The sequence below is a fragment of the Passer montanus genome, unplaced genomic scaffold (genome assembly GCF_014805655.1).
Source record: "Passer montanus isolate IOZ18808 unplaced genomic scaffold, ASM1480565v1 scaffold68, whole genome shotgun sequence".
In the NCBI taxonomy this organism is placed as follows: Eukaryota; Metazoa; Chordata; class Aves; order Passeriformes; family Passeridae; genus Passer; species Passer montanus.
In genome coordinates this window covers 197269-221149 of record NW_024371926.1, presented here as the reverse complement: position 1 = coordinate 221149, position 23881 = coordinate 197269, and positions in this window count along the sequence as shown.

Below are 23881 nucleotides of genomic sequence, written 5' to 3'. Positions count from 1 at the left end.
CAACTCGGCTGGAAATTCAGATTGTTTTTGTGTCTGTTTTCATTTACATTTTAATGACAGAGGAATTGTAGCAATCGAAGCAATCAGGCTGTTTGCAGCAGGGCCAGGGAAAGGGGCAAAAAATCACCTGCCACCACCTCACCTTTGCCCTCTGTAAACAGCACCAGGAGCTAGGAATCACCAGCTTTGGCATGAAGGGGCTCTTTTCCCCTTTTTCCTTCTCAGGCAGGTGGGATTTAAGGCAGAAATGGGCTCTGGGACCCCTGCAGGGGCTTTGCCCAGGTGCAGCGCAGGAGCACTGGGAGTTTGGGACTGGGGAAGGGGATGTGGTGTGGAGGAGTGAGCTCATGGGTGCTGTCCATTTGGGATGGCTGGGCGCTGAGGCCAGGCTGCTGGTGCTGCTCCAGGAGCTCACTGCACCTGCAGGAGGAGGGGAAAGGGGGTCCCAGACATCACCCTCTGCTTTGGACAGAGGTGGGGCAGGTGAGAGCAGAGCCCTGTGCCAGGAACCAGCACCTCAGAGCCCAGGAACCAGCTCAGTGCCTCACCAGCAGCTCTTCAGATGAGGGATGGGGACCCAGGCCTCCCTGAGAAAACAGCTGGGAGTAAAGATCACTGGGAGAGAGGCAATAAACTCCCGGTTATTCTTCTGCCAGGGAGGCCAATCGAGCTGCAAAGAGTGCCCCAAGGCCAGCCGTACATCATTATTTCCTCCCGTGTGATGTAGTGGCTGTCTCGCTGGAGGGAATGCCTTCCTGGTTCCCAGCATCAGCCCTGGAATATCTGGAGCCCTGGAAGCATCGGGTTGAATCCCAAAAGCCCCAGTGCTGCATTTTATTCCTTCAAGATGATAATAATCCGAGTGCCACACGCACAGGGCCTGTCCATGAGTGTTTGATTGAGGGCTGAAAACAAAGGCTCTTGCTGCCCAGCCAACAAACCCCTGGGCAGCCCCAGGGGCTCTCTGGGGGGCTGCTGGCTCCTCCTGGCCACGATGGGGGGACACCATTCCCCACGGGCTGCTGCATTTGGGGTGGGGCTGGCGGCTACCAAAGTCCAGCTCTGTGACACAGGTGGGACTGCAGTGTCACCACTGCCAACCTCTGCAGACAGGAACCTCTGGGGTGCAGGCTGGGCCCAGCTTTCAGCCTCTGGGGTGGCCAGACTGGTCTCCAAGCTCTCTGTGGACCACTGGAAGTGGACAAAAGCTCAGGCTGGTGTGGCAGAGTGAGGCTCCCAGCTTGTCTGTGCTTAGACTTAAACCAAAGTGCCTGGCTTGGCTGCCTTCACAGACTCTATCTATGTTTTCCATCTTGGAATCTCCATTTTCTTCTGTCCTGGCTTCATTTCTCTGCTCTGGACAGGGCCAGAGGGGGAAGGCAGCTTCCAGCTCCCAGTCACGGATGGAGGCTGCATTTCACACCAACAACAAAGAAATGCATCTGGGTTTTTAAAGTCCATTTAGGGCTTGGCTCCTTGTGTTTTCTGTTCCCAAAGCCTCCTTCCACAAGTCTCCAGCCCTGCCCTGCCAGTGGCACCATCTGTATTTTCATGTTTGGGCTGTGCCAGGACCCGAGAGCTGGATCCAAACACCACCCGACCCTTTCATCTCCTGAGCTGTGGCACCCTCGGTTTCTCAAGCCGTCCAAAACTTCCCAGGGTGAGGAGCCCCAAGCTGACTTTCTGTCTCCTTTGTTTGCTCCAGGAGGGCGAGGAGGAGGACGTGGAGCTGGGGCACACACACCCCAGCAAACCCGCCGAAACCCGGGAGAAATGCAAACTTTTTAAAAATTCATGAAAACCACGGAACACAAAGCCGAATTAGGAGAGCCAGTAGTGCTGGGCTGAGTCTGTTTGGTGTTGATACTGCGCAGAATTAAGTCAGACTGGTCTTTCTTGTGGCCAGAGGGTAGGAAAGGGGCTCCCAGTGGAGAGGACCCAGGCCGGCGCGGGCGATGCTGAGCGGGGATTGATAACCCGGCGCGGGGGGCCGCGGCTCCCACGGATGCTGCTCCGGGCCCAAAAGCTGCATTTATCCCAGCGATAGCAGCCGAGCCAGAGCTGCAGGCCTTGGGGGCGAAAAAGGCTTAAAAACCCATCCTTCATTCATCAGGCAGCTGAGACGGAGAGGGGGAGGAGGGGGAGACAAAAATGATGGAGAACGAATTAAGGATTGGAGGAAACACGGAGGGGGAGCTGCTGTGCCCCGGACAAGGGGCTCAGCCCTGCCCGTACCCTTGCCCGCAAAGCCAGGAATGGGCAGGAACCTGCATAGAGGGGTGCCCAGGAGGGCATCAGGGCATGAATCCCTGATGCTGACCTGAGGTGTCCCTTCCTTATCCCCAAATAACACCCCTCTCCAATCCTGGAGCCACCCACTGCAGAGGCTGGTGGGTGGGAGGCAGCAGTGGGTGCTGAAATCCCTTTCCAGCATCTCCCCCTGGTGTCCTGGCAATTCTGGGTGGCCACTGGGAATTTTGCAGATGGGAGAAGGTCCATCAGTCACTTCTCAGGAGCAAATAACACAATGTGACAGCGAGGGGCTGCGAGGGGCTGCAGAGACCTCTGCATTGAGGGAAACCCACCATGCACAGAGAATGTGCCCAGCAGCGTGGGCAGGGACCTGCCAGGGCAGGGATCAGCGTGGGCAGGCAGCAGAGAGGGAAGGGGGGCCTGGAGATGCCCATGGCTGCAATATGCACCCCAAAAAACCTGCTGAGGGAGATTTCTGCTCTGCCCCCGGCTCCTTGGGACATGCAGGCAGCTCGACATGGAAAACTTTCCAAAGGACTTGGTTTGGTTGCACGCTGGAAGAAAACCAAGTTTTAAAACCTTGAACAGTTGATGAAGCAGTTCTTGTTCCCCAGCCAGCCCCAGTTCTGCACTCATCGACTGCAGGGCCAGAAGGAGCCATGACACGAATAAAATCTGACATTTCACCCAGCCTGGGCCAAGGAAACTCACCCAGAACCTTCTCCACCAGCCCCACAGCTCCTGACAGCAGCGTGGCGGCTGGGAAAGCATCTGTCAGCTCTGTGGCACCAAACGAGGCCGTGGGCACTGCAATTAACTCCCCACACCCTCAGTGTGGGGACACCCATGGCAGGTCTGAGAGCAGATGCCAAATCCCCCTCTCCACCCACCTTTATGGACAACTAAAGTACATTTGGGAACGTGCCCTCTCTGGGTGCTGGGAACGAGCTGTTTGCACCCCATGGGGGTCACCTGATGGCCACACTGGTCACCCAGGCCAGGAGCAGAAATGCCACCACCCAACATCTCCTTGTTGAGGAAGGAGCCTCCTGCCACCTTACTCAGCGGGGTCCAAAGCGCCAGGATTGCACTGTGGAAATAATTCAAATTAGGCATGCGTGTAATTACCGATATTTTATCCTAACAGGAGGAGCTGGAACATCCCTGGGTATCTGGGGAATCATCTCACGAGATGCAAAGCAGGAAACGATGTGGTGGATGGGGCACAGGCTGCTGCAGACCCTGCCCAGGGCTGCCTGGTGGGACAGGGGGACAATAAATGTCCTGAGGGCATGCCACCAGTGTGGGCATCCCAGCCAAGCTCCTCCTCTGCCACCCCTTCCATGATATATCATGGTGGGACAACCATGCAGACAGCAGATATCCATCTCCAAGTACCCTGAATGCTTGGAATAGCAAGCTCTTGTCCCATCCTGCTCATTGCCAGCTCTTCCCAAGCCCTGTCAGAGGAAGCTGCATCCCTGCTGCTGCTGCCATGACACAGCCTGCACCTTCCTCGAGGTGGACAAGGCTGTGGCAGCTCCCAGCTGTGGGACCTGGCAGAGGGAAAAGTTCTGTCCAGTGATCTCTAGGGACTGGGAGCCACGAGGAGAGGTGTGGATTGAAACCAGCCAAGCTCCTCCAGGACAGCCCTGCTCTGGTTCAGCTCTGACCAAGTTTGCCATGCCCTGGATTTAGTTGTTTGGGTTTTTTTGTTTTTTTGTTTTTTGCTTGGAACAAGCCCAATGCGCCAAGTCTTGCATGATTTTCTGCCTCCAGCTCCAGACTTTCCAGAAACTCAACCTCTAGGCTTGTGCCAGACGCCTGCTGCTGGCTCCTGGTGCTGCCAAAACTGCCCTGGAGGCTGCTCAGCAGTGGCCAGCTCAAAGGACAGGCACGAGCCTTCCCCGGGGCTCGGCAGCAGCCCCGTGGCTCAGGACAAGGTGGGGATGGAGCCGGGGCAGGGGCTCATCCCTCTGCTGCTGGGAGCGTGTCAGAGCAGGTTCCTGCAGTAAAGGAGAAATTTGCAGGGAGCTCCTCTGAAATGAAAGCAGCCTCTGGAGCAACCTTTCCTCAGGAATTACCCTGCTGATTAATCTCTCCCGAAGTCACTGGTGATAAATGGAGCAATTAAATGACTGACCTGACTGTGGGGCTGGGGTTTTTGGGGGTGGGCAGGAGGGATGCTCCCCCCAACACCATCTGGGCTCTTTACAGAGCTGACCCTCCCAAATCCGTATCGCCAGAGCAGCCCTGGGTGGCTCTTGCAGTGGGGACTGTGCTGGGACAAGGCCACCAGTGACCACCCAGGTGTGTCCCTGCTCAGAGGGGACTGTGCAAACTGGGGAGAGGGTGTGGAGGCCAGAGTGACCCGGGGGGCCGGGGCAGAGGGCCGGGGTGCTGCTGCTCTCAGCTGCTTTTGGTGGTCCCCGCGTGTACCAGGGGCTAATACGTGTGAAAAGCAGATTTATTTTTGCCTAAGTTTCATATTCTTCACGCTCCACGGCGGGAGACAAAGGATCAGCTCTTCAATGGAGTCCTAAGAATAAACCCTAAACCTCATCAAATCCAATCCGGCAATAAAAATTGCCCGAACAAAAGGCCAGGGGACGGAGGGTGGCGGCGGGGCCGTTTCCCCACGATAACAAGTTTTCACAAGACTGTTTATCCGCACAATTTGGAACGACACTTAAAATCTCTAATCCCAACAGGCATGAAAGTGCTTGTCCCGAGCAAGCAGGTGGATTGTCCCGGAGCCGCGTTGCCAGCGCGGCTCGGTGGCCGCGGCGGTGCCCGTGGGGGTCACGGGGAATGTGCTGAGACGGGGCAGCTGCAGCCTGAATGCCTCCCTTCAACCTCAAAGCCCCGGCCCCTCTCCCCCGCGCCCCTCTCCATCCCCACCCCCTATTCAAGGCGCTTTTAAAAGGCAGCAAAATGGTTACAAGGTTTAAGGCAGAGGCGAGCAAAACGCCGCACAAAGGGAGGACAAAGGCGGCCGGTCCCTAATCCAGCATCGCCCGTGGCAATGCGGCGCGGAGCGGGGCTGCGCGGATTAAACCCGCTGCCAGCCTGGGGTTTAGCGGCAGGGCTGGGGGTGCCGAGGGCTGTCCCCCCTTCCAGAGCCCTCCGGGGCATCCGTCCCTCCAGGGCTGGCAGTGGAGGCAGAGCGCTTCAGCCTCATCCCAGGGTGAGGGGATGGGATGTTGGGAGCTCATTGATGGTGGGCTCAGAAGAGATGCTGAGGGTGGAGCACGAGCCCCCGTGTCCCCTGTGGCATCTCCAGCCCAAAGAAAGCCTTTATTCCTCCTGTCCTTAGACAAAATTCCAGGAAGTGTTCATAGCAAATGACAGCTCCTAAGCTGCCCAGCCTGAGGCCTTCCAAGGCTGTGCCATGAGTCACTGGACCAGCTGCCTGCTGCCTCCAAGCTCCCTGCTCAGCTCCGTGCCAGGAGCAGGTGCCCACATTCCCAATATAAGGATCTCTACAGGGGGAATGTCCCTTCTGGGGCAGGGATGGGGACCTGGACCACCACAAGCCCCCATATAAAAGCAGCAGTCTTACAACCACCAGGACTGGTGACTGAGGATGCCCACACCCCAAATGCCCGGTGGCATCCAGGACAGTCTTGGCTCATGGCACATGCTGCCCATTCTCAATTTAAGGAAAACTCCCTCCTCTGGGCCTGACATTCCCCCAGCACCCAGAAAAGGAGCTGTCTCCCCCACAGCATAAATTTTCTCCTCTGTCTAAAGCTGGTTTTGAAATTAAGGCAATTATTTTCACAGTCTCTGCGTTGTGAGCCCGAGCCTGGCTCAGCAGACGGCTGCTAATCCCTTTAGCACTCCAGAGCCATCACCCAGACAGCAACAGGGCTCGGGATGCACCCAAAGTGACATCCCTTTCACACGTGGAAGCGAGCAGAGACGCAGGGCAGGGTCCTCTCTGGGGAGCAGAGAGGGGTGGGACCCCGTGGGCGCTGGGGACGTGTCACGGTGGCAGCCACAGGTCCTGGCAGCTGAGGGTGAGTGAGTGTCAGCACAATGCCACCGAGCCGTGCCTGCGGGTGACGATGGTGACACCCCTGATTGGCACCCCTGGCAATGGTGGCACCCCTGACTGGCACCCCTGCCCTGCTTCCCACCCCCACCATGCCCAGGCTGCTGTTGGGCACGGCCTGGCTAAGGGGAGAATTGCTGGGCTCAGGTTTGGGAGATGCCCTGGGTGCTCCCGAGGTGGGTGGGATGTCCCACGGGGGGCTGGGACACCGCAGGGGAAGGACACTAGAGGACAGGTGAGGGGTGTGCTGCACCCCTGATTGGCACCCCTGACAGTGGTGACACCCCTGACTGGCATCCCTGCCCTGCTTCCCATCCCCACCATGCCCAGGCTGCTGTTGGGCACGGCCTGGCTAAGGGGAGAATTGCTGGGCTCAGGTTTGGGAGATGCCCTGGGTGCTCCCGAGGTGGGTGGGATGTCCCACGGGGGGCTGGGACACCCCAGGGGAAGGACACTAGAGGACAGGTGAGGGGTGTGCTGCATGCCCTGCCCCAGGGCTCAGGAGTGCTGCAGCCCTTGCTGGATGCTCTGAGGCTCCTGCTCGCTGCAAAGAGGCTTTTAATTACTGTCAGTGCCCGAGTCCTGCAGCAAACTGCTCCTTCCTCTCCCCAAAGATGGGCCAGGGGCAGGTCAGGGCTTTGGGCCATTTTCAGGCACAGATTTGTGATCCAAAGGGAAGGACAGAAATCCCAGGAGTACAACATGCACAGTGCAGACTCAATCCCTGCCCAGAGCTGCCCAAGGCATTGCTGGTAAGGAAATCCTCAGAGAGAAAATCTCTTCTCTCCACAATTATGGCCACTGGAGCTGTGTTTGGACACTCTCAGTCGGCACAAGGCTGCCCTTTCCTTCCTTAAGCAATCTGCCTTTAGAACATCTATGAAACCACAGAAAAAGCAACTCCCTATTTGGCCAGGTCGAGGATTTTTTCCTCCCCAAGTTCCTGGCAAAAAGGAGGCACTTGAATAAAGTTGAAAAAAATAAACACAAGACAGTGAGGTTGTGCTTTAAATTAGCATTAATTTACAAAGCCCAGACAAACCCGCTAAGCAAATTGTGCCCATTAATGTATTAACAACAGATTTTCCCTACTGCTCCTTTGGGTCCAGAGCCTGAACAGGGGCTGGTGATTAAGGCTTTTTTAATTCTAAGAGCCTCAATGACCGAGCTGGACCCGCGTGTGCCCACGGCTGGGAGGGTGTCAGGGTGACCTCAATAAAGTAGGTGACCACGGCACCTCTAATCCCCTCTTTTAATTGATTACTCTCACCCAGCCCCCGAGGCCATGAGAATGGGGGACCCACCCTCTATAGATTAGCACCCTTTAGTTTACAGATCAGCCACTTTTTCAGTCCTTTGCCCTGCAGCAATGCATGAAAATAACACTAATCTCATTAAGGACAGAAGGGAGCCCTTCAAAGTTTATTAATAATGGGAGCAGACAGGGAGAGAGTCAGGCTCTGGGTCAGATTTCAAAGCCGGGGAAGTGGCAGGAGCTTTCCAAGGGCCTGGTTCTGCCAGGCAGGAGGGTTTTGCCATATTTCCAGCCGGGTGTGGAGGTGCTGGTGGTGGCTCTGAGGAGCACTGAGCACCTGGGACCCCCCAGGTATGGCTGGGAAGGGATGGGCAGTGCCCACCCCTGGTTTGGCTGCTCCAAGCTCTGCTCCACTGCACGGGACTCTCTTCCCTACAGCCCCCAGAAGAAAAACGGGGAGCAGACAGGGAGAGAGTCAGGCTCTGGGTCAGATTTCAAAGCCGGGGAAGTGGCAGGAGCTTTCCAAGGGCCTGGTTCTGCCAGGCAGGAGGGTTTTGCCATATTTCCAGCCGGGTGTGGAGGTGCTGGTGGTGGCTCTGAGGAGCACTGAGCACCTGGGACCCCCCAGGTATGGCTGGGAAGGGATGGGCAGTGCCCACCCCTGGTTTGGCTGATGGGAGCTGCTCCAAGCTCTGCTCCACTGCATGGGACTCTCTTCCCTACAGCCCCCAGATGAAGAACTTCTTAAATGATGGCAAGACCTCATCACCTTGAAAGAGACCTGGCAAACAAGATGTTAAACTTTAAACAGCAGAATGCAGATGGTGACATTAAAAAGGAAAATCATATTTTCAAGGCCAAAGCAGCATCCTAGCCCTGGTGCTGGTGAGAGCTGATGGCTGTGGGGTTTGTGCCCTGCAGTAGGGCACAGGCTGCCCATTTCTGCTGTCTGGGGGAAGCATGTCTTGAAGGGCCACTGGAACCTGAAGCTGGGCTTGTTTCACCTTCCTCTTCCTCACTATGGATGAGAGAAAAAAACACATTTCAGCTCAGAGGTCTGGGGCTCTATAAATGCCACGAGCAGGCTGTCAGAGGTTATGAGAGATCGCCCAATTTCTCCCAAGCTGCCTGAATCCCTCAGGAAAGTGCATGAATTTTTAAAGCACATTCCATGTGCAGTGTCCCCAGCACTTTTGGGGATGAACCTTGATTTTCTCCCTGGCTTCAAACAGGAGGTGATGGCACAAAAGCTTTGGCAGAAGTGGGACCTCGGTGCTGCCACACCTGAACTCCACCTGGTGATTTCCCAAGCATCCTGAGGGATTGGGGTGTTGGGACACTGACCCCTCCTGTGGAATGCTGTGAATCCCAGAGGATCTGCAGAGCTCCAGGGAGACACCTCACCCGTGAGAGGGCTGAACCCTGAGCAGCACATCCCTCCCAACACATGGGGGGATCCCATGGCTCAGGAGCTTGGGGTGGAACTGAACTGGCATCCTTTCTTCACCTGGAAGTGAGGAGAGCAACAGCCCATGGACCACATGTCATGAGCTGCCCCAAATCCATGGGGTTCAACCACCAACACCCCAACAGGGCTGGATTTTGGGATGGGTGTCTGGCCTGTAACACCAAGGGTTTAAGGGGGGCTCGGCAAAAGGATGAGCCAGATCAAGAGGAGGGAGGGTCCCAGGCTGCAATCCCTCCAGGCCTAACCTAATCACCATCGCTCTGCATTATTACCCTGCCTAACGTGGCATGCTTTTAAATAAAATATGCAAAGATTTCTCAAATTATTTCCCCGGGGCAAGTGCGTTTTCTATCTTTGCTCGTGCATGTTAATCTGAAAAATGCAAATTCCACACACACCCCCATCTGTTGGGGCTCGGCCATTTATTAACTTCTTTTTTTTAATGCAAACTGTTTCTTTCTTTTATATATATATATATATGAAAAAGCAATGAGTTTTGTTATCTCTGCCCCTATTTTATTTCATTTAGAGAAAACAGGTTTTAATGGGTAAAAAAAATTAATGATAATAAAAAAGTGGCCCTGAGGTGCTGAGAATTACAACTCACTCAGCACTGGAGTTTTAATTGGAGATTGGTGTTGGGTAGGATTAGGGCAGCTAGAAGGCTGGGCCTGTTTTAAGAAGAAATGCTGATGTTCAGGGGACAAGATTTGCTTATTTATTTATCCAGGAAGACTTTGATATTCAGGCCTGTGCCAACAGCACGTCTTGAGAGAGTGACAGCTTCCCTGTGGCTGCCTGGACTTCGGTGGCACTTCCCTGGGCTGCAGGGCTGTCCCTGTCCCCATCCTCTCCTGCCACGGGTGACAGCCCCAGACTCCCCAGAGCAGCACGTGAGCAATGCCCTCATCTCTGTTGTTAGGGCTCCTTTGCAAAATCATTAAAAATATCAAGAAAAAAGAAACAACAGAAAGAAAAAACGGGAAAGGAGGACCCCAGTGCCGTGTTTTCCCTGACAAGAAGCCGATGTGACAGAGCTCTGCGTGCTGAGCATAATTGGCAGGCTCTGCCCAGGAGAGGCCCACGGACAAACTTGCTCCAGGACGTGAGGATGCCCTGTCCCTGAGTCCCCGAGGGTCCCACGGCGGGGGGCGAACGGGGACCGCGCTCCGGCACGGCCGCCGTGGGGAACGTCAGCCTTCACCTGGGTAATGAGACAAAACCCAGGGAAAACACACATGAAAAGGAAGGGAAAGAGAAACTCTTAGGAAATAAGATCAAAGTCCTGCCTTCAAAAACGTTGTCCTGCAGCTACGAAGAAACCCAGATCGCCCTAATTGCGGCAGCCGCGCGCAGCGCTTGGCACAGTGCTGGGGTGGGGGGGACCTGGAGGTCCCAGCACCCAGCTGGGAGGGGCAGGAACACAGTGGGGATTTGCTGCCCTTGCTGGTTTTATTTTTGGAGTACTCCTGTCCCTGATCCTGCAGGTCCATGTCGCTCAGCAATGATGTCTGAATGAGAACTGTGGTGTGGCTCCTCATGAAGGAGCAGAGGGAAGCTGCTGGCTTGGGACACATCACACATTGCACTTAATACAATTGTATTAAATAAAATGGTATTAATATTTATTGTATAAATACAGTATTTTATTAATATTGTTCCCACCAGACACTGGAAAGAGAAACGTTGGATAAACTGATGGCCAATTGCTTGGACACAGAGTGTTGGTTTATGCAGGGCAAATGGTTACAGAAAAGGAGCTGCACTGGAGAAGAAATGTCTCTGTTTTGGAAAACTGCAAAGAAACTCTGGAACTGAGGCTCTCCCAGAGCAACTTCTGGAAGATGTAATGGAGCAGAGTCATGGACTGTTGGGGGCCAAGGGAAGCCCAGGTGTGCTGGGTGCTCTGGGCTGCTGTCCTGGGCTGGCCCTTGCCAACCCCCATTTATTGCCATGTCCTGGGCACAGAGTGGCTCTGCAGGCAGACACTGCTGCCTTTCTGTGGGGCTGGTGCAGGGATGGATGAGCCAGCAGCTTTGCCTCCTCTCACCCCTTTTCAGCAGTTTCTCCCCACCCTTCTCTCCACCATGGTCCCACAGCACCCGGGCAGCTGAGGGGACATGGGGGGCTGGGAGTCACAGCCCCAACCCAGCCTGACCCCTGGAATGGGTGCAGAGCACCCGGGTCCCCACCACGATGCAGGGAAGCAGCTGGCTGGCCCTTTAAAGCCTTTTTTTCCCCCTCTCTTGTTAAAAGATGTCTGGGAGGGGAGCTGCCAATCTGAAAAATGATCCTTCCTTTTTTCCATTTTCTTCCTTCTCTCCTTCTAGCTCATGCTCATCTGTTCAGGTGAACCGCAGGCACATTCATTAAATCTCTGTCTTTGACACCTCAGCTGCTTTGGAGCCCTGGGCTGCTCTTTCTCTTTTCTTTCCATGTTTTTTTTCCTGTTCCCCATCTCCGAGCCCGCCTGATCAGCACACCAAGGCAGCTGCAGAATCGTTAACGAAGCACTGAGGTGCTGAGTGGCCGCTTTTGGGGAGGGTGCTGGGAGCACCCACTGTCCCTGCTCGTGGACAGGGAGCACCAGGGCACTGTGAGGTGCCACTGCTGGCACTGGGGTGGCACAGAGGGACGTGAGCATGGTGACAGCACAGCCTGCACCCAGCCAGCGCCCCAGGGCTGCGGCCGGCAGCCAAGGGCTTGGCTCGCTTCACTGTCCTCAGTCCCACTAAATCCCCTGTTAGTCCATGCAGGAATGCCTTCCCTGCTCCCCAGCACCCTGGATTCCCCAAATCTTCCCAGGGCTCACCCTCATGCACCTATTCCTTGCCTTTCCCATAAATCCCATCCCAACCAGGAGGCACCGATGGCTCATCTTGCCACAGATTTGCTGCTTGGCCAAGAAGGACAGAGCCCTTCTCCAGCAGCTGCCTCTGGATCAGCTTCTGATGCTGAGTGGGGCTGGAGGAAAGAGATAACTCGCCCAGCTGCCGCCAGGAAGGATTTGGCCTCGGCTGTGCTGGCCCCTGGCCGGGTACCTGCTGGCTGCTCCCAGCCCTGGAAGCCCCAGCACCGAGCAGTGAAGGGAGTGGGGGATGAGGTGCTCTGCATGGCCTCTGCCCGTGGGATCAGGACAAAGGGACAGCAGCAGAAAGGATCCCTTTGGTAGAGGCAGAGCCCTGGCAATGAAGAGGAGGGCAGAAGGACGGGGGCTGGACCCAGCACCTCAGGAAGGGACGTGTCCCAATCCCAGCTCTGGGATGCAGAGTGTGCACCCAGGGCAGGGCAGTGTGTCCTGCAGGAAGGGACAGCCTGACGGCAGTGTGTCCTGCAGGAAGGGACAGCCTGACGGCAGTGTGTCCTGCAGGAAGGGACAGCCTGACTGCAGTGTGTCCTGCAGGAAGGGACAGCCTGAGGGCAGTGTGTCCTGCAGGAAGGGACAGGCTGACGGCAGTGTGTCCTGCAGGAAGGGACAGCCTGACGGCAGTGTGTCCTGCAGGAAGGGACAGCCTGACGGTGGTGTGTCCTGCAGGAAGGGACAGCCTGGTGTGGAGAGCGGGGCCGAGCAGCGAGTGGCTCCAGGAGGCTCAGCGGGACCGGGACTGTAAAGCTGCGAATTCCTGCGGAGTTTTGTTAGCGGGATCGGCGCACAGCCTGGTGCCCTGCTCCGAATTAATTATCCGCTGACACGATTTCGCTTCTTTCCCTTTGTGTTATTTTAATTAACAGAGATCTCCTCCAAGCAAGCCAGCTGTCATGTAAATTGTAAAACTGTCAGCATGTACAGGAACTTAACAGGGACTGGAAGAAAGCCTTGCACAAAGGGATGTGCTATTTTCCCTTTTTGGTTTTCCTTCTCTCTTTTTTTTAATCTGGCACATTTGTAAAGTTAAAAAAAAAGTGTGAAGACTAGGGTGGGGCAACAGATGGAGAAAGCCCAGCTTTTACTTGAGATCCATTTCTTGAGGCAGAGGTGCAAGAAGACAGAGGTGTTCTTAAGTACTTTGAATCAGGATTGTTTCCTTGTACATCCCTGCAGCCTGGGCATTCCTCCCAGTTCCCCTCCCCTCCATCCACACAGGCTGCAGGTGGAATGAAACTTATCGTAGGAAGAAGCCAGCACTAAGCTGGGCAAAAGGAGACATCCGTGGCTTTGATATAATTAATCTGGTCTCTGTCCATTGTGGATTTCACTGCGTTCATCCTGAGCTTGATGAATTTCTGTGTGCTGACAGGCAGCTGCAAGGCTGGCTCCAGCTCCACTCCTGCATCACCTAGGCTTGAGACTTTTAACTATGAGCTGAAATCAGCCAGTTCTTCCCAAGATCAGACTCTGCAAACAAGCAAAACCGTGTTAATGGGCCCCATATGTCTTTGGTTAAAAGCTGCTCCAGCAGCAAGAGCAGCAGATGCAGAACGGAGCCCGCGGAGCCGGAGCAACGGCGGGAGTTCATGCGAGGATACTCCGTGGACATCCCATCTCCCCCAAACGCCAGCAGAAGCCTGTGGTAACCCTGCAGCAATCAATTAATAAATGTTTAGGCAAGTCAATGAAGGTTAGCAAGGCCCCAGCTCCACGGGAAGCTCAGGGAGGACAGTGGGAAGTGGAGGTTCTCTGGAGGAGTGAATGGCAGCAGGACACCAAGGGTGAGATGTGCCAGGGCAGCCAGGGATCCTGCTGGGACCTCACAAGGCTGTGGGACAGGAGGAATGCTCACCAAACCTGCAGAGGCACCCCCATTTTTGTAAGAAATTATATGCTTTTATCCCTGCCTGATTTTTGGGAGAAGATCAACAGCCTGGGAAGGGCCTGGATTTTCTACAGTGTGATTTTCAGTGCATGTCTCATCCTTACAATCTACAGACTTGGGCTATGTCTGGATGATGACTGAGCTACTTAACTCCATTTCTTCCCTTCCTCACCGCAAATGGCTTTTGTTACCCTTTAAGAACAAAGCAAAAAGATTCCAAACCACATTCCGGTAAAGAAGGATGGATTTTCTTTCCCAGCAGCAGCCAGGGATGAAAGCCTGGAGACAGCTGAGCAAGCTACAGCATCGCAGCCCAAATGCTGAGCTTATCCAACGAGCACAGCCGGGCTGAGAGGGCTCCAGCCTGAGCTGAGGGCTCCACAATGAGGCCAGGGGCTGGGATATGCCAGTCGCATATGGAGGTTCCCTCTCAGCCCCGTTTGCATGCCAGGCATGCTGCTTGTCCACTGAAACAAATGACCTTGAGCAGCGCTGCGGGTCAATAAAATAATTTGCTAACTGATCCATCTTCTGTGGCAAACAGATGAATCAACTGCAGCTCCCTGGGCTGTTTTATGTACGGATGGGAGAGCCGTGAAGTTAAAATAACGTGTGTGGCCACATCCATTTCCGTGCAATGAAAGGATGGCTCTGAGTGAATAAAGCTGTGTATTTGTAGATGGGGAAAAAACATCTCTGCATGTCCTGACACTTGACTTGGTGAGGTGGGTGCTGTTCCCCAGAGCAATGTGGCCCAGGCCATACTCTCCCTCAGTGGGGCGTTGTGTCCCCTTGCTCCTGCTTTCCACACATCTCCTCCAGCAGCTCTGTGCCCTGGTGTGTTCCTGATGGCCTCTCCTGGGCTTCAGCTCCCAGACAACCTCGGCCATCCTGTCCCTGCTGCCACCTCATTTCTCCAAAAGGAATGCACAAAAGACTCCAGTTCCAACCATTAAGGGGACTCACAGCTGGGAGCTGGAGCACAGTGGGAGGCACACTTGGTTTTTACCAATCTCCAGTGCAGCAAAGCACTAAAAGCAATTAAGAAATGACCATTTCCACCCTGGCAACACAACCTGCAGCAGCACTGGCAGAGGGTGGGCAGGAGCTGGAGCCACCGGGGCTGGTGCGCACGGCTGGGCTGCATCTGTTGGAGAGAGCAGCAATCCAGGGCATTCAGAGGGAGCAGAAAGGCCCCGAGGCAGCCTGTGCTCACTGAGCCCCTAATCACAGCGAGGTGATTAATGCCCTTCTGCTCCCGTGCGCCGCTGCTCCGCTCCGTGCTCCCCTCGGCAGGTCCCACACCGGAGCACCAGGCTCTGCAGGGATGGTGCTCAGCTCTCCTGGTGTGAAAGCAGGGATGGAGCAGGCAGTGGTGGAAAAGGGCAGGGCAGAGCAAAACCAAAGGCTCATCTTCGGCCATGATAGTCTGTGAATTAATATCTGTTCTCAAGAGAGGGTTTTTATCACCTTTTCTCCTAGAGCTTCACAGCACTGTGTCTGTCAAGGGCCAGCATATTTCAGGAATCCCAAGGCTGAGACTCAGACCTGGTTCCTGCCTCATGCAGCCTCGGACAGGCTGGAACTGGCCCATATCCACCTCTTTGTAGATGAATCTGCTGAGTGCTTTGCTGTTGGTTTTAGGTTGGTGCAATGAAAGCAGAGTCTGGCACAGGGAGACAGCCCAGATTTAAGCTCAGAGCCTCCCCAGGGAGTGGGACCTGAGGCAGAGGTTGCCGGGGTTAAAAATTTTAAAAATTCCCTGTGCCCTGCTGCTCCAAATGCTTATTTTCCAAATTCTTTATTAAAATTTCTGGCAAAACCACAATTTTGTAGGAGGTTCCTGCAGTCCTTGCAAGCAGGAGGAGGCTACTGGTGAGTTCCTCATGCCAGACACAAGGCTGGTGCCCAAACTCCTCCTCTGACAGCTGGAGCGCAGAGCTGGAAGCAGAAGGGGGGAGTCCTGGAGCCCAGCACTTGCTGATCTCAACACTGCATTCTGCTGCAGGATGGGGGATGCAGGTGGAATGTGTCCCCATCTTCTGTCCCATTGTGGGGTGGGTTACCTGGCCATGCTCCTCTGGCTTCTCCCCACGGATTAACAGGGTTAGGAACAGCTCAGCCAGGTTAGGCACAGTTCAGCCAGGTTAGGCACAGTTCAGCCAGGTTAGGAACAGCTCAGCAGCAGCAAATGTCAGTGAGCAGGAACAAGCAGCAGTGCTCATTCCCAGGAGGAGAGAGGTCACGGTTTGCCTGTCCCAGAGGTTAACAAACCCTGCGCAGCCACCCTGAGGGCACAGGAGCTGCTGTGGCTGAACACCAGAGATAAAAGAGCTGCTCAGAGGAGTCAGAAAAATGGGGTCCCTTCCACAGGGCCACAGGAAACACCTCGTGCCCCAGCAGCGTCACACCGTGCTCCTCTTCCTTGGCCACGTACCGGGCAAAGCTCGCTGCGCGCCGGGATCGCTGCAGGGCACTTCCTGCGAGCCATTAAAGCACGGTGGGTAATTAATACCTTCCATGCATGAGGAAAAATGAAAGGCAGGTGGGAGGAGGAGGGGAGCAGGGAGGAGGCAGCTCCATTTTGAAGGCTGTCGGGGTGGTTTTCCCTTGGTGAGCTGTTATTATTTGGAGGCTCCTGCGCGCTGCAGCGTTCACACCTCTCAGACATTATTCACAGCCTGGTTCCAGCCAGCATCACGATGCTGTCAGACTGTGCAGGATCCATGCTGCCTGCTAGAGCAGCTCTCTTCCTCCTCATCCCTTGGGACCACTGTAGGATGAGCTGAGGCTGCCCCACACTCCAGGCTCAGCACCCAGCCAGCTTCTCCATAGCTGAGAGTTACAGGAAAGGCCCCTTGGTGCCAAAGAGAGCTCCATTTCAGCACCTTAAATACAGTTTCTTAACTAACAAAATGTTTATTTTCTGAATAATAATAATAATAAAAAGAATTCCAGCCTTGGGGCATGTGGTGGGATGGCTGCAAGCTCATTGGAGCGTGTGTCCATTACCGTCCGCGCTCCAGACCCCGGCGCTTTATTCCGGGAGAGTGACTGACAGACCCTGATTGATGCTGATTTGGGTCTTAAACAAACACACTGGCCCTGGTTTGCTGAGAAGAGAGAGGTGTCGGCATCTGGCTGACAGGCAGAGAGAGGCAAACTTTGCCAAATGGGCATTTCTTAGCAATATTTCTCTTTTTTGAAATTAATTTCCCTTCTTTCAGCACTATGCCATGGGAGCCGGGCAGAAGCTGTGATACAGCAGTCAGGAAGGTTTCTTAACAGAGTTATTTTGCTTTTTACTTCTTTAACTTAACATAGAAAGAAAATAGAGCTCAAACATTCAAACAGAATTGTGCTGCTAAGAGCCACCGGATCTCGCTGGTGCCTGATCAGACCATCAAGCAGGGAAAGGTGCTTCACTGCCGACAGCTGCTGTCAACAGAACAGCCCTTTGATAATTTGCTGAGCTGTGGCAATTCACATCTGCAAGAGCTGTAGAGCTCCAAGGAACCCGGAGCTTCTTGGAAATGTTTTTCACCAGCATCATGTAGGTTTAAAATCACTGGAAATGGCACTTGAGAGTTGAGTGACTCAGGCTGCTACAGTTTGGAAAATACCACTCAGGTCATTTTTTTCGCCCTTTGAGCACGATTTTGTCAAATCCAACACTTCCCCAATGCCCATTTCTCCTTTACTGCTATGTCAGGCATCAATATTGAAACAGCAGCAGATAAAGTTTGCTGCTGCAACACCCCAAACACTTGTGTGCACCCATGTTCTGGTGGTGACCCTGTTATCTCCTCATCTCTGACCCTTCGTGCCAGCAGATTCCAGCCTGGGCAGAAATGAAGGTCACAAGTTACTGAGCCAATCTGGGAAAGAAATTCCAGGAGAGCAGATCGGGATTGTTTTAATTAAAGGAAAGAGGCAGGGGAAGGGGGGCAGAGCAACAATCGAGCAATCAAACAACATTTTTCCCTCGTGAAGATGAATGGTTTGAGGTAGGATTAAGACGGCTGAAATTGTCTTTTTAAAGAAATGTAAAAATGTGGATGTTGGATGATTGACAAATAAAGGGCACTTTCCTTTAATTTAAATATGTTCCTAGTTTGTGCAGAATATGTTAATTTATACATTGCCTAAATAGCCAGTAGCTATTGTCTGTAAAACCACATCAGATCAGGGCAGCAGGGCAGTTAATGTACTGGCTGGATGTTATGGCTGGTCAGTGAAGCGATCCGAGCTTCCTTCCACTGGCTCCCAACCCCTAAATGGAATAGCTGAGCTGTAAAAAACTGCCAGGGGCATAAACTGAAGTTCATTCTGTCAGCCTTCAATAGGACAAGGCTCTCCTTCCCACAAGGACCCGTCCATACCCTCAGCCCCAGCCCAGCTCCTGCTCCTCTGTGACCCCAGAGCTGCTCCCCTTCCACTGCAGAGCCCTCCAAGCCCCTGTGCTCCCCACAGGGATGATTTCTTTAGGAACATACAGCCCACCCCAGGAGCTGCCCACAGCTTTAAAGCACCTTTCCCTGACCCTGTGCTCCCCGTGCCTCAGTTTCCCTGCCTGCAGGCTCTCCCAGATCCTCCAGCCCAGCTCTCCTGGGGCTTTGGTCACATCTCCTGACTCCCAAGGTCCCACAGCAGTTCTTAGCCTCTCCAAAATTCCTGCTCTGGTCCTGCCACGCCGTGACCTGCCCTGGGATTCTCAGCTGGGCCTCCTGAGCAGCCTTGGGACCCCAGCTGGATTTTTAACCCTGACATTTGTCAGCCTCTGCTCCAAACAGGTCCGGACTGTGATCCATCCATGCCTGGCCTGCCTCTTCCTCTGCCTTCATGTGTAGCCATGACTTGGTCTGGTCTCTGGAGCAATTTTTAATGCAGAGAGGCTTCTAATTAACAGGATTCTGAAGTTAATTAAAACAATCTCATTTAGATCTCTCCATGAGTGCTCACAAGGGCAATGCTGCTTCCCTGGGCTCCTTGGGAGCCTCCGCTCACCTCACAAATCACACCCCAGAGGCTGTTGTGTCTCCAGGAAAGGGTCTGGGGTGTCACTTAAAGGCTGCCAGGTCCTGGAACACGTTTGTCCAAAGGACCAAAGGACTAGCATGGAAGTCCAGACTCCACAGACTCCAGGGCCATGCTCCAGCCTTCCTGGGTCCTCCATTCCCCTCTGGGACAAACCTGCTGTCTCCATAGGTGACTCCTAAGGAGAAACCCTTGTCTCCCATATCAACCCAAAACCAGCAACATTATGGACCCATCTTGTTCAAGAAAGGTCCATCCTCTGCATTCCCACTGCATTCCCAAAGATCAGTCTGGATTAAGTTTAGAGTGATATGATAAGTAGTAATAATACTGCTGCCTTGCCCCTAATTATTTTCAATATAATTACGTACCCTCAAGAAACCTTTTAAATAGCACACTCTCCTCAGTGCTCCGGTCCAAGGGATTCATTTGTCTCAGGAAAGAAATGTTCTTGGGGCTGAAGCCTTCATTAGTCTTTCCTGCTGAAGTCAGTGGGGTATGTGTGTCCCACTGGAGGATCTGGGGCTGTGCCTGCCTGGGCAGTGCCCACCACAGAAGATTTTACAAGCCCCTTGGAATTTGGTTTCTTGGCAGCCTAAAGCATTTGGCAGGGAAAAAAAGCCTGGAAGTCTTCTGGAAAGTATTAGTGAAAGACTCAGAGTTTCACTGTCTTTTATCAGCTTCTTACACTTCCTTCTCTTGTGTTTTAATCCCACACAAGTGCTGCAGCTTTGCTGTGTGAAGGAAAAAGAGGAAAACCACTCAAAGTCTGGGATCATACTGTGTAAGCAGGTGCAAATTGAAAGTGCATAACCTTCAAATCACTGCGGTGCCCGCCCCACCTGGAGATCAAAACAGGGAAGGAACAGCAAGGCCAGTGTGTTTGGAAGGAAGGAATTAAATGCATACATTGAATTATTTATACAATATATTTTCAGGTGCTCCATTGTTTTTCTGAGCAAATTGACTTTTCATCCGGAGTGTGCTCAGGTGGGATCTTGTCTGTGGCACCCACATGGAATTTCCCACAGAAAAAGATGCCCTTGACTGGATTCTCCACTGTCCCAGTTACCTGATGCCCTCCTGTCCCAGGGCTGGCAGCACATTCAGGGTCTGGGATTCCTGTGCATGCCCACAGATGTGGGATGGGATTTCCACACATGACCCCAGCCCCAGGACAGAATCCCAGCCCAAATCTATTCTGATGCGTTCCCACTTTCTATGTTAAACCCTAGGGATGATCAAAGCAGGGCTCAGTTTGGGGGTTTTCAGCCATTCACAACCTTTTAATGATGAAAAACCTATATAAATGGATGCTTTCCTATGATCCTGTGTTATTTACTTGCTGGCACAGTGGCTGTGAGTCCACTTCAGATTTCATCCAGCAGAGACTCTTTTGTGCCTTATAGGGTGTCCTGAGCACTCCCCTGGATTTAGGGGCTATTCCTGGTGGATGAAGCATCTGTGTAAATCAACACCTGCTTGACCCCTAGACCAAGGAACAGGACCCGTGGCATCCCCAGTCTGCACCCCTGAAATCCTCTGGAAAAGGGAGGACCCTTACTGGGAAGTGAGAGCCCAGCCCATCCCTCTCTGTGCATTCCCACACCTGCATTCCAGACTGTCCCTTCCATGCACCAGTGTCTGAAAACTACAGAGGGCTTTCCAAGGAAATTTCCTCGCTGAAATAGTTAATGAGGACTGATCCCATCCCCCAGCTTTCTCCCCCCAGCTCGCCACCCCTCTGAAAAAAAAATCAGAATAATAATTAAAAGATGCCTAGAAACGCTCTTGGAAGAGCATAAATTCTGAAGATGAAAGTAAATGATTAAAATAATTAAATACTTCAAGTTGACAAGCAGAAGCAGAATCTTGCCAACGGACATTTGTCGGTAATTAGTTAATTAATCCTAACACAAATTATAAGCCATAACAAACCAGTCAGGCTGAACACAGCCGGCTGTTCGGAATTAAACTTAGAAAAAGAGGGAGTGAGAGAAAGAAGAAAGAAAAGTTTGGAGATTCTTGCAGATCTGAAGGAAGATGCTGTGCAGGAGCTGGTGTCCCTCTGGGAAGGGCAGCCAGGACAGGGGCAGGAGTTGGGGCAGAACAGGGCTCTGTTCCCACCTGGCAGGAGCATGGTGGGGTGGGATGCATGGAACAGGCAGTACAGAGCAGGATTTGGGATTTCCACCCTTTTTCTGACAGTAAATTCAGCACAAAAGCTGGGACTCTTTTGTTTCCCACTCTGCCACTGGTACCAGTGTTCAGCTGAGAACATCCTTGCCATGGGAAGGAGCTGGTCTGGGCAGGTCTTTCAGGTCCACAGGCAAGTGGTGGCATTAATCCAGGCATTTCTGGAAGATGAGCAGGCCAGCTCCGTGAAGGGCTCAGTCCTGGAGTGCTGGGAGGGCAGCTGTTTCGCAGCTGCCCATTAACACCCTGAACGTGTTTCTAGGATGGGCTGGAAAAGCAGGGTCAGTGCTTGGGAGCTGGGTCCTGCCAGGAAAATTCGGTGCAAATGACACCAGGACACTGTGTGGTCAGCAGGGACCCAGCATGAGCCTGGTGCCATCCAAGTCGCTGGGAAGTTGGGAAGACAGAGCCTTTGTGCAATGGGAAGAGGTTAATGAGCTGTGGGCTGGTTTCTCACCTCCGGTCACCTTGGCTCAGGTCCAATTTTCAGCCCTAGATTAAGTGAGGTTGGTGATCTACAGGCACAACACGGTGACTGACAGCTCATCTGCGGCTGCACTGCTGTGTTCACACGTCCAGCCAGGGCTGGGGAGGCACTGAAGGGCCAGGCTTTGCCCTTCCTCCAGCAAAAAAAGCTCTGGAGCAGCCAGAGTTGGTGTTCTGACAGGAGAGGACCTGCACATCCCCAGCACGGGGACACTGCTGGGTGACAGACTGGGCCAAATGACAGCTGGCAATGCAGCTTAAGTGAGAAATGGGACATACAGGTTGCAAATGGGCTTTTAACAGCACGGGAAAGAAGGCACGAAATGTTTTGAAAGAATAAACAGCTACCAGGGAAGTGTGACCATCCCACAGATCCCACACTGTCGGAGGAGTTGCCAGTGACTGATGTGCCATGTCTGGGCACGTATCATGTGAGGGGAAGTACGAACATGTGAGCACACATGACCATCTCCTGATGCGATTTACAAGCAGAGGAGAAAGAAATCACTTACAAGACAATGAGAATTAACACTGAAGAAATGCAAGGCCCGTCTCTTTTGGCCCAAACTCCCTGAGTTGCCTGCACAGTGGGTTCCTATTTTCCATCAAACCCAGAGCTCTGCTGAAGAGAGTTTCATCCGCATGTGCGTGAGCATGTGTACGCGCGTGTTCTAAGTGTTTTGCATTATGTGAGCTCTGACCTTCAGAGGGGAACAGAAGGAATATTTTCCCCCCTGAGGCTAGAGTTGTCAGTGAAATGTCTGTCTTCCTTAATAATTTCAATCCGGGTGACAGGGGACAGGGCATTTTGCTCTGAACGAACGTACTGTAAAAACTGTCAGATAGAATTTGTCTCAAGAAGCAACATTTCTATCCATTTGGGGTCATAATTACAGGCATCTTATGACCTGTGGAGCAGCACATTTTTCTCAACTGAAAAAAAAGGAGTCCTAAAATAGGTGGTTTAGTCTTCTGCAGAGCTTTGGATTGAACCTAAATGGAATCTAACAAACAACGGTGATCTGCAGCAGAATGCTTTCTTCGTGTTTGCTGGCTGCTTTTTAAAATCCAGAACAAACTGTGCACTGAAGTGACGTAGCAGAAAAGAGGGACAGAAATTGCCACTCACTGGGCTGGAGTAATGGCCTATTTCTCCTATATCCTGTCTCCTAACTGCCTGCCTCTCAGAATTTCCTCCACACTGACACTAGCCAGCGTCTTGTTAATGAACTGAATAAGTAACTAAATGGGTGATTAACCAAATGAGCATGACGATAATTTGATTGCGCTTTCCCCACCTTTAAAGCACAGGAAATAGTAAGAAAAGAAATAATTCAGTGACCAGCAGGAATTCAAACAGTACAGAGCTAGAGGAACTGGGGGAAGCTTTGACTAGATGTGGCTGTCAATAAATCCCCCACAGCACTGAAGAAATCTCTGGCTAAATGTTTAGATTTCTTGATTTGTGCTTCCACACAGGAGAAAAAAACCCTATTCATTGGTTTGAAACAGCTTTTACTTTTATGGTTTGATTTTATAATTAGCAACAATCATGACATTGATCGTCTGCTGTTATGTGCAGTTATGAGTCACACACAGCTCAATGCTGGACGTCATTTTGGGGTCACCAGCCTGGGTTTGTGTGGCAGAGCCTGCAGTGCCTGCTGCTTTCCCCTCCACTGAGGTCTGCATGCCAGGAGAGCCAGGCTCAGGATTTGAATCCCACTGACAAACACCTCCATCCAGGCAGTGTCTAACACTGTCAAAATAAACACGTGAAAGAGATTCTGTAGCTTTGCTCACTAAAAATTCAGCAAGAGCTGCTCTCTAGGCATTGTGGTGGGAAGGACAAAGCCAGACTTGGCACCAGGATTGCCACAGGCTGGGCATGGGATGAACAAGGCAAGGCTTGTCCCTGCCCGTCTCTGAGGGGAATCTGTTAGAAGACACCATGTTTAGGCCTACAGAAAGTCAGTTCCGGGAGCTCTGTGGAGCCCAGACAGGGAGATTAGGAGCAAAGCCCCGTGTAAGCCTTGCAGGGTTCATGGTGGGGTTGGTGATCCGCACCGCCCGCTCCGGCAGCTGGAGAGAAGCTCAGTGAATCAAGGCATTTCTATTCCCATCCACTCCCTTACCCTGCCCTGTGATCTCCTAAATCACTTCTCCTCTCTGCACCTTCATTTCCTGCACCTGAAACAGCAGGAACATGCAGATTCTTTTCTTCTCTGGCAAGCAGGAGCTCCTGCAGGAAACTTCATCCAGGCATTCCAGTAACTGTAACATCATCTTTACTAACATCACATTGAGATACTGCTCAAACAGCCCCTGGAATGACAAATCCCTCCCATCCCACCATCCTGGGTCACACCACAGCC